We start from the raw sequence: 6,680 nt of genomic DNA, 5'->3' as shown, positions 1-6,680 counted from the left end.
TGGGCTACAAAATTCCAACTTATGTACAGGCAGCTGACCATTTAAATGACTAACTGCCACGGTGAATTGCGCATGTATGAATCCTAATATGACTTTTTGTTCTCCCCTGCAAAAATGGGAATGCCATGTTTTGTGGCAGGACCTGTGATTTCCAAGCTCATCTGCCATTTTTTGCCATCTTCATCACGACAAAAATTCAGGCCTATGTATTTATGATGCATTTAGTAAACTGCTTCTTTTTCCTTCAGAAGTTTTAATATTTGAGAGGATTTACTTTGAATCATTTCAGAATGAGTGATGTTTTAATTAGAAATGAATTTCAGTGAGAGATATATTAGAGTTTAAAAAATTTTATTGCCTTTCTTGTCTCCATTTCAAAGACATGAAATCTGTTCCTCGTGAACACTGGGTAAGTGACTAGAGGACACAAAGGGGAGCTTCGGAACTGGAGAAATGGGGAGAATGCAAGGGCATGGGGAATATGCAGGAGCATGTGTGATGTGAGGGAGAATGACAGGCATTTGGTGTGGGGGTGGCACATGATGATTTAAGGACCTGACATTCTTCAATTAAATAGGGCCAATGCCCCAGTACATGGGTATGATTACATCCCATTTGCCTCCCAACTGTTTGCCTCCACTGCTGCCTCAGGCGTCAGTCTGAAGTTTGACTCCATCCTATCTGAAACAAAAACGTGATGAGCAGCAACCTTTTTTTTTAGAAAGGGTCAGGTCTGTGGGGATGAAAGATTTTTGATAGGACCTTATGTTGTGCTGAAGATCAGCAAAATCTTGTACATGTACATCAATTGCTGAAGGCATCAGGACAAGTGGATTGGGTGGTAAAGAAAGCATAAGGGTTATCTTTACCTTTATTAGTCAAGGAATTGAGTTGAGAGGTTATGGCAGAGCTATAGACAATGTTAGTTAGGTCACAACTGGAGACAGTTTGATAAGGAATGCCAATGAGGAACACTAAAACTCTTGCAAGCTAGTCCAAAATTTGCTATTTAATATGGGATAGAGACGGGAAAGTCTGAGCCACGTTAGTGAAGATCCTTCAGGTGATTATAACCATATATTATAGACACACACGTAGACATATATGCAATGGAGTTTTAAATGTAAGCAACATTAAGGGGTTTATTTGAATTCCTGTAGACAGTCAACTTTAGACAATAGGAAGTGACAACCTTTTCCACTCGCAGATGAGTACTGAATAACTGGTGCAGAAATTAAATCTGGAATGTGGTTAAAAAAAATGCATTGTGAAAGTTCAAGAATACTTGATAAGAGGGATCTGGTAAACATCATGAGATCACGGGAAGATACGGAGTTTTCTATGATTGATCACGCAGTCACATAATTAACTTGATTGTATGTGTATATAATTAATCAATAAGTCAATCGGTTTGCAATTGGTTTGTAAATGCTAATGCAGGGTGAAAACAAACGTATAAAAATTTATGTCTTTCCTTTGTTCCACTAAAAAGCTTCTGGACCCATATGGGCATTAAACTCTTTGATACTGGAAGTAGACTCTGGGTGTTGAGTGATTAATTTGGTCATTCTACAACTGAGCTTAAACTTACTCAGTTCTAAGTAGCCGCTTCACGTTTTATCCCAACACCTTTTTTTTTGGTCTGGGGCTAATTTTTTCTTCACTCTAAGAATAACCTATATCACTACATCCTTCTCTCTCAGGAGCACTGGTCTATAGTACCAACCTCATCCAAGGACTTCAAAGAACTGCCTCACTCAAAGTAAAACGAAAACCAAAAGTCTCCCTTTCTATGTTGAGTGTTTCCCTTAAGCATAAAAAATCAGAAGTTTCAGAGGTCTCTAACAAATCTAGCATGTCATTATTTACTTTGTTAGGTTATAAAACAATATAAGATGAAATAACAAATCCATTAGTGGCATACACAAACTCTTTCAGACTAAAGCAAGTTCTCAAAAACTGTTTTAAAAGAAATCACAAAGGCTAGAGAAACACCTACAAATTAACTATTAATTTCAGGCACACAGAAAAGCTCCAGGTTACAAACTCAAAAACCAAAAAACTAAACTTACAATAAATTACATTAAAAATATATACATATCCCAATAGACTGTTTACATCATAGGATCCAAACCAAATACTACAACCTGATAGTTATGAAGCCAGCAATTGGGGTTTCTAGTAAATAAGAAGTTATCACAAGCCAGGCCATGAAATGCCTTTTAAAAAAAAAAATCCAAAGTCCTGTTATTATTCTCTTTAAAAGAAGGTGTCCATATTCCTTCAAACTCAAGCCAAAAAAAGTTAGAGACCTTCATAATACAGGCACTTGCCAAGAGAAATTGTAACCAGCCATTGCTTTGGACTATGGCTGACACACTTGTTCTTCTTACTGTAAAATAATGTCTCTGCCAGTCAGTAACAAAGGGGGCCAATGATAATCACCCTGGATCAGATTTTCAAATTGAAGGAAGGAGTCAGGAGACAGGGCTAATTCTATGTCCCATTCCCGACCCTGTCTCAAGTCTGCCAGAATACTGGATTTTCTCAAGGTCGATGCCAAATATGCTTGCCTTTGTTTCCAGATAAAGTATTGCAATGCAATCAGCAGTTCACCTTTATACAGTTCAACTATCTGGCCACTTAAAAAACCCCTCAATATATCCCCTCACCCAAATTCTTATCCATTATCTAATCCAGTATATAAAAACTTATTGTCATAGCTAGAAGCTGTTATATAGCCCATAAAATTCCCCAAATGAATAAATTTAAAACAAATATGTAAACAAGATCAAAGAGTTATAAGATAATTAGGCTGTTACATTGGAACCAATGGCCCATAAAACTCCCTGTGAAAATAAACTGCCTTCAGAACTGCTACTTCAAAAGATATTTGTCAAATGTACATAAAAATAATGGGAAAATATTAAACATTTATACATTGTTGTGTCATGCTTGGCCAACTTATCAGTAGTATGGAATGTCCTCTAACTTTTTCTTAATTCTGAGGACTATTCCACATTTATAATGTTGATCTTTTACTCAACTGCTGGCCAGTTTACAAAAACAGCTGTCTGACAAACACATTTAAGTGATAGTTACAATTTGAAATGACTGTCAAAACTCACCCTAATTAACAAGTAACAACTCATGTCACAGAATCTGTTAAGAAGCCAAATCAATTTTACTTACCTTTTCAACTTTTCCCACATCCAATCCATGGCTCACACCTCCATATAGTTGGCGTTAAAGCCATCAGTTGCTGAAATCTAGCTACTTATTTGAAAATTAAAATTATCACAGACTCTTGCTGTGCCCACAATGCCTCCTGTATAAGTGTGGGTGGGTCCAGAACTGGGTCTCTCTCCTAGTTTCATGAAAATTGTCACCAGGTGTCTGGGTATGTTGCTTGGAGACTGTCATTGTTCCCAGAATCACCTCCACTTCGTCCCAGTTAGGACTATGAAAATCTGATCCCCAGTGTGTGACAGTAGATTTGATTGATATTTTTAATAAACCCATTCAGACACATTATGACGTCTCTGGAGCAGACATGGCTTGAACCTGGACCTTCTGACCCAGATCCCTGTTGGTCTGATATACTGGTGTTTATTTACAACCTTTCTATAACTGGAATAGTAGCTTGTCTTGATTTTTGAAGCTTTGTACTAGAAGATCTGACTTTGAGGGGAATCACAGTACAATTATGATTTAGTTTAGTGTGCTTGCGTCATGTGAAGGTGGCACTATCATGCAATCGATTTCATGCAGAATAATAGCAGCCTTGTATTAGAATTTGAGCTTTTCCTCCCAGCTCAGAAAGTAACTGTTGTGTATCCATATCTTTGAGTGTCATCATCATTCATTCCTCTCATTCCTGCTGACAAGGGACCCAATGCTAGCTTTAAAAAAAATCAGTTAAATCAATTTAAATCAAATTAAATCAAAAAATCCAAATCAAATCAAATTAAAACCAAGTTAAAGGGCACCAGCCCCTTAAAGGGTCACTCTAAGAGAAATCAAGGGTACAAATTTGAATTCATATTCAAATTAAAATTAATATTCCACTCCAGCCCCTGCAGCAACCAAGAGATTGGCCAGCTTGCACAAACAAGATGATGGGTGTTGCAAGGGAGATCAACAGCCATGCTGTCATCACCTCCCCACACCCCTGGGGATAGAAGGCCTTGAGTGTGCCAGTGAAATGTGCACTCTTCCTCTCCGTAGCATGGCATTTCATAACCACCCACTGCCTCTTTCTGGTGACCTTGGCCAGACACAGGAGCACATTCATGAGGGAAGCCCTGAGACCTCCCTGTCCCCTACATGGTGGCTGGCCATAGATTAAGCACATGGGGCTGAAGTACACCGAAAACTTGAGGAGCCCCTTGCTTCAAAAGTGAAAAAGGGACTGTAAACAATCGTACCTAGTATGTACATGGAACATGGACTCCTTGAGGCTGCAAGAGACATAAGCAATTCGGGAGCCCGTGAGCCATCCTAACTGTTTATTACATGGCAGACCTAATATTATGTTTATTCTGATCCATCCAGGACAGGAGTCAGAGGCAGCACACTGTAAAAGACCCATTTTTGAATGCCTATCAAACATTTGAAGATTTCAAAGCCTCCTGTGAGGTTATATAGCTAAATCTTATCTGGAGATTGTACCTGTTCTGATAATTTGTGAGATTTGACATGGCTGGAAATAAGACGGCACTTGGATGATTATTTGAAATGTCACATTAATCAAGGCTATGGGCCTAGTGTGGGGATAGTGGGAATACTGCCGGTAGTAGTGTATTTTTAGCAGTACAGACTCAATGGTCCAACTGGCCTCTTCTGTGCTATATAATTCTATGACAGTAGGTGATCACATTTTTAAGTTCCATCCTTATGATTTGTGAGATATTGTCCAGCTTGCCTATTCTATCAAGTGTGTCTCTGGTTGGTTGCAATCACAAACTTTTTTAACATGTTGCCCTGGTTCTCACATTTAGCATACATTTCCAAATAAGGGATATCAATCCCTTTCAGTAAGCTGACAAACTTACTAGCCATTTAGGCCAGTTTATGGGGCACTTTACCACCTCCCCAATCAGCAATTATTTCCGTCTGCCTCCAGTTTCCCTTCCTGTCTTACTTCCTACTCCTATCCTGAAGGGACTGACGCTTTCCAAGTCCACACTATCCTTAAGGTCCATGGACGTTCATTTCATGGAGAGAACAGCAGCATATCACACTAACTGAGACCTTCAGAGCAAGGTATTGCAAAGCACCACATGATTGTATTGCCTTAGGCACTGGACTCTGTGCCCTCTGAGCCTACAATGCCGATCAGTTATCTTGTGTTGTCTAACATCTGTCATCTAGGTGATGTTTCAGTCTGTAATGTGGTGTAGAGGTCTGCATTGACAAGGCACAGTTGTGACCATCTGCCTAGAAAGTCACAGTTTCATTTAACACAAGTTCTCAGTATTTGCACCTTTGTCAGTAAATTCTGTGCTCAGGCAGTGTTTCCTTTTCCTTCGTGCGCCTCAACCTTTCTTCTGGCCTCTTGATGCTAAGGACTCTATTTTCCAATGTGGTCTGCTTTCTTCATCACTAATGGCCTAGATGTCTAGGGGTGAACGATCCTTTTCAAGTTGTACTCCTCCTGATGCTCAGCTGGCATCTGAAAGTAATGTCCACTTCTCTGATGCCCACACAGTGGCAGGTGATGCTAGTGGGGTGACAATGCTTTCTTCTTCCTTGATCTGTAATGAGCAGCTACAACTTTAAATTCAAAGGGTTGAGCCCATTAATCTCAAAAATGTATTTGTTTTTAGCTGTCTCAAGTCTTCATGCCTCCATGAACTATCATAGACATTGTCCCCACCTCCATCTGAATATCTGATTCAGACAGTTGCTAAACTCCAATCCACTCATCGATAGCTAACCCCTCTCTGTTGGTAATTTATCTCATAATTGGTGCATTCATGTTTTGAGGCTCACATTGTCATCCGGCTCGTAAATTGAAGGACGGAAGTGTGAGTGGGACCTCTGACTGCATGACATTACAGCTTTTCTTTTACTGCCCACCTCAACTCAAACTCAAGACCCTTGGAGATCTGGTTATCATTAAGACAGTCAAGAAAAGGTTGAACGTAGATAGCTCCAGTGTAAATATTCAATTTATTTGCAAATTGTGAACGTTTTGTAAGTAAGCACCAGTAGCAATTGAGTAGTGGCCAAACCTTTCCAAAAAAGAGAATAGGCCTTATTGAGGAGCGCTATTAGTTTTGCAGAGTATAAAGTAGCAAGGTCATTTTTGGCAAGTAACAATATATCACATTTACATAACCACAGTCGTACAAACAGTTTGAGACACTCAATGCACTAGTATGTTACACATTTTTACTTTTGATATGCTTTTTTGAAAAAACGTCACTTGGAAATAAAAAAATGTTGTTTATCTTAAGCAGTAGAAGATATCTATCTACAGAAGATATAAAAAAAGTCTGTTGTCCATTTTGTTTCAGAGATAGTAGGAACTGCAGATGCTGGAGAATCTGAGATAACAAGGTGTAGAGCTGGATGAACACAGCAGGCCAAGCAGCATCAGAGGAGCAGGAAGGCTGACGTTTCGGGCCTAGACCCTTCTTCAGAAATGAAGAAGTTTCTGAAGAAGGTCTAGGCCC

This window comes from Rhincodon typus, chromosome 1 (genome assembly GCF_021869965.1).
Source record: "Rhincodon typus isolate 14 chromosome 1, sRhiTyp1.1, whole genome shotgun sequence".
Lineage (NCBI taxonomy): Eukaryota > Metazoa > Chordata > Chondrichthyes > Orectolobiformes > Rhincodontidae > Rhincodon > Rhincodon typus.
The sequence above is the reverse complement of the archived record's forward strand: the minus strand, read 5'-3'. Positions refer to the sequence as shown.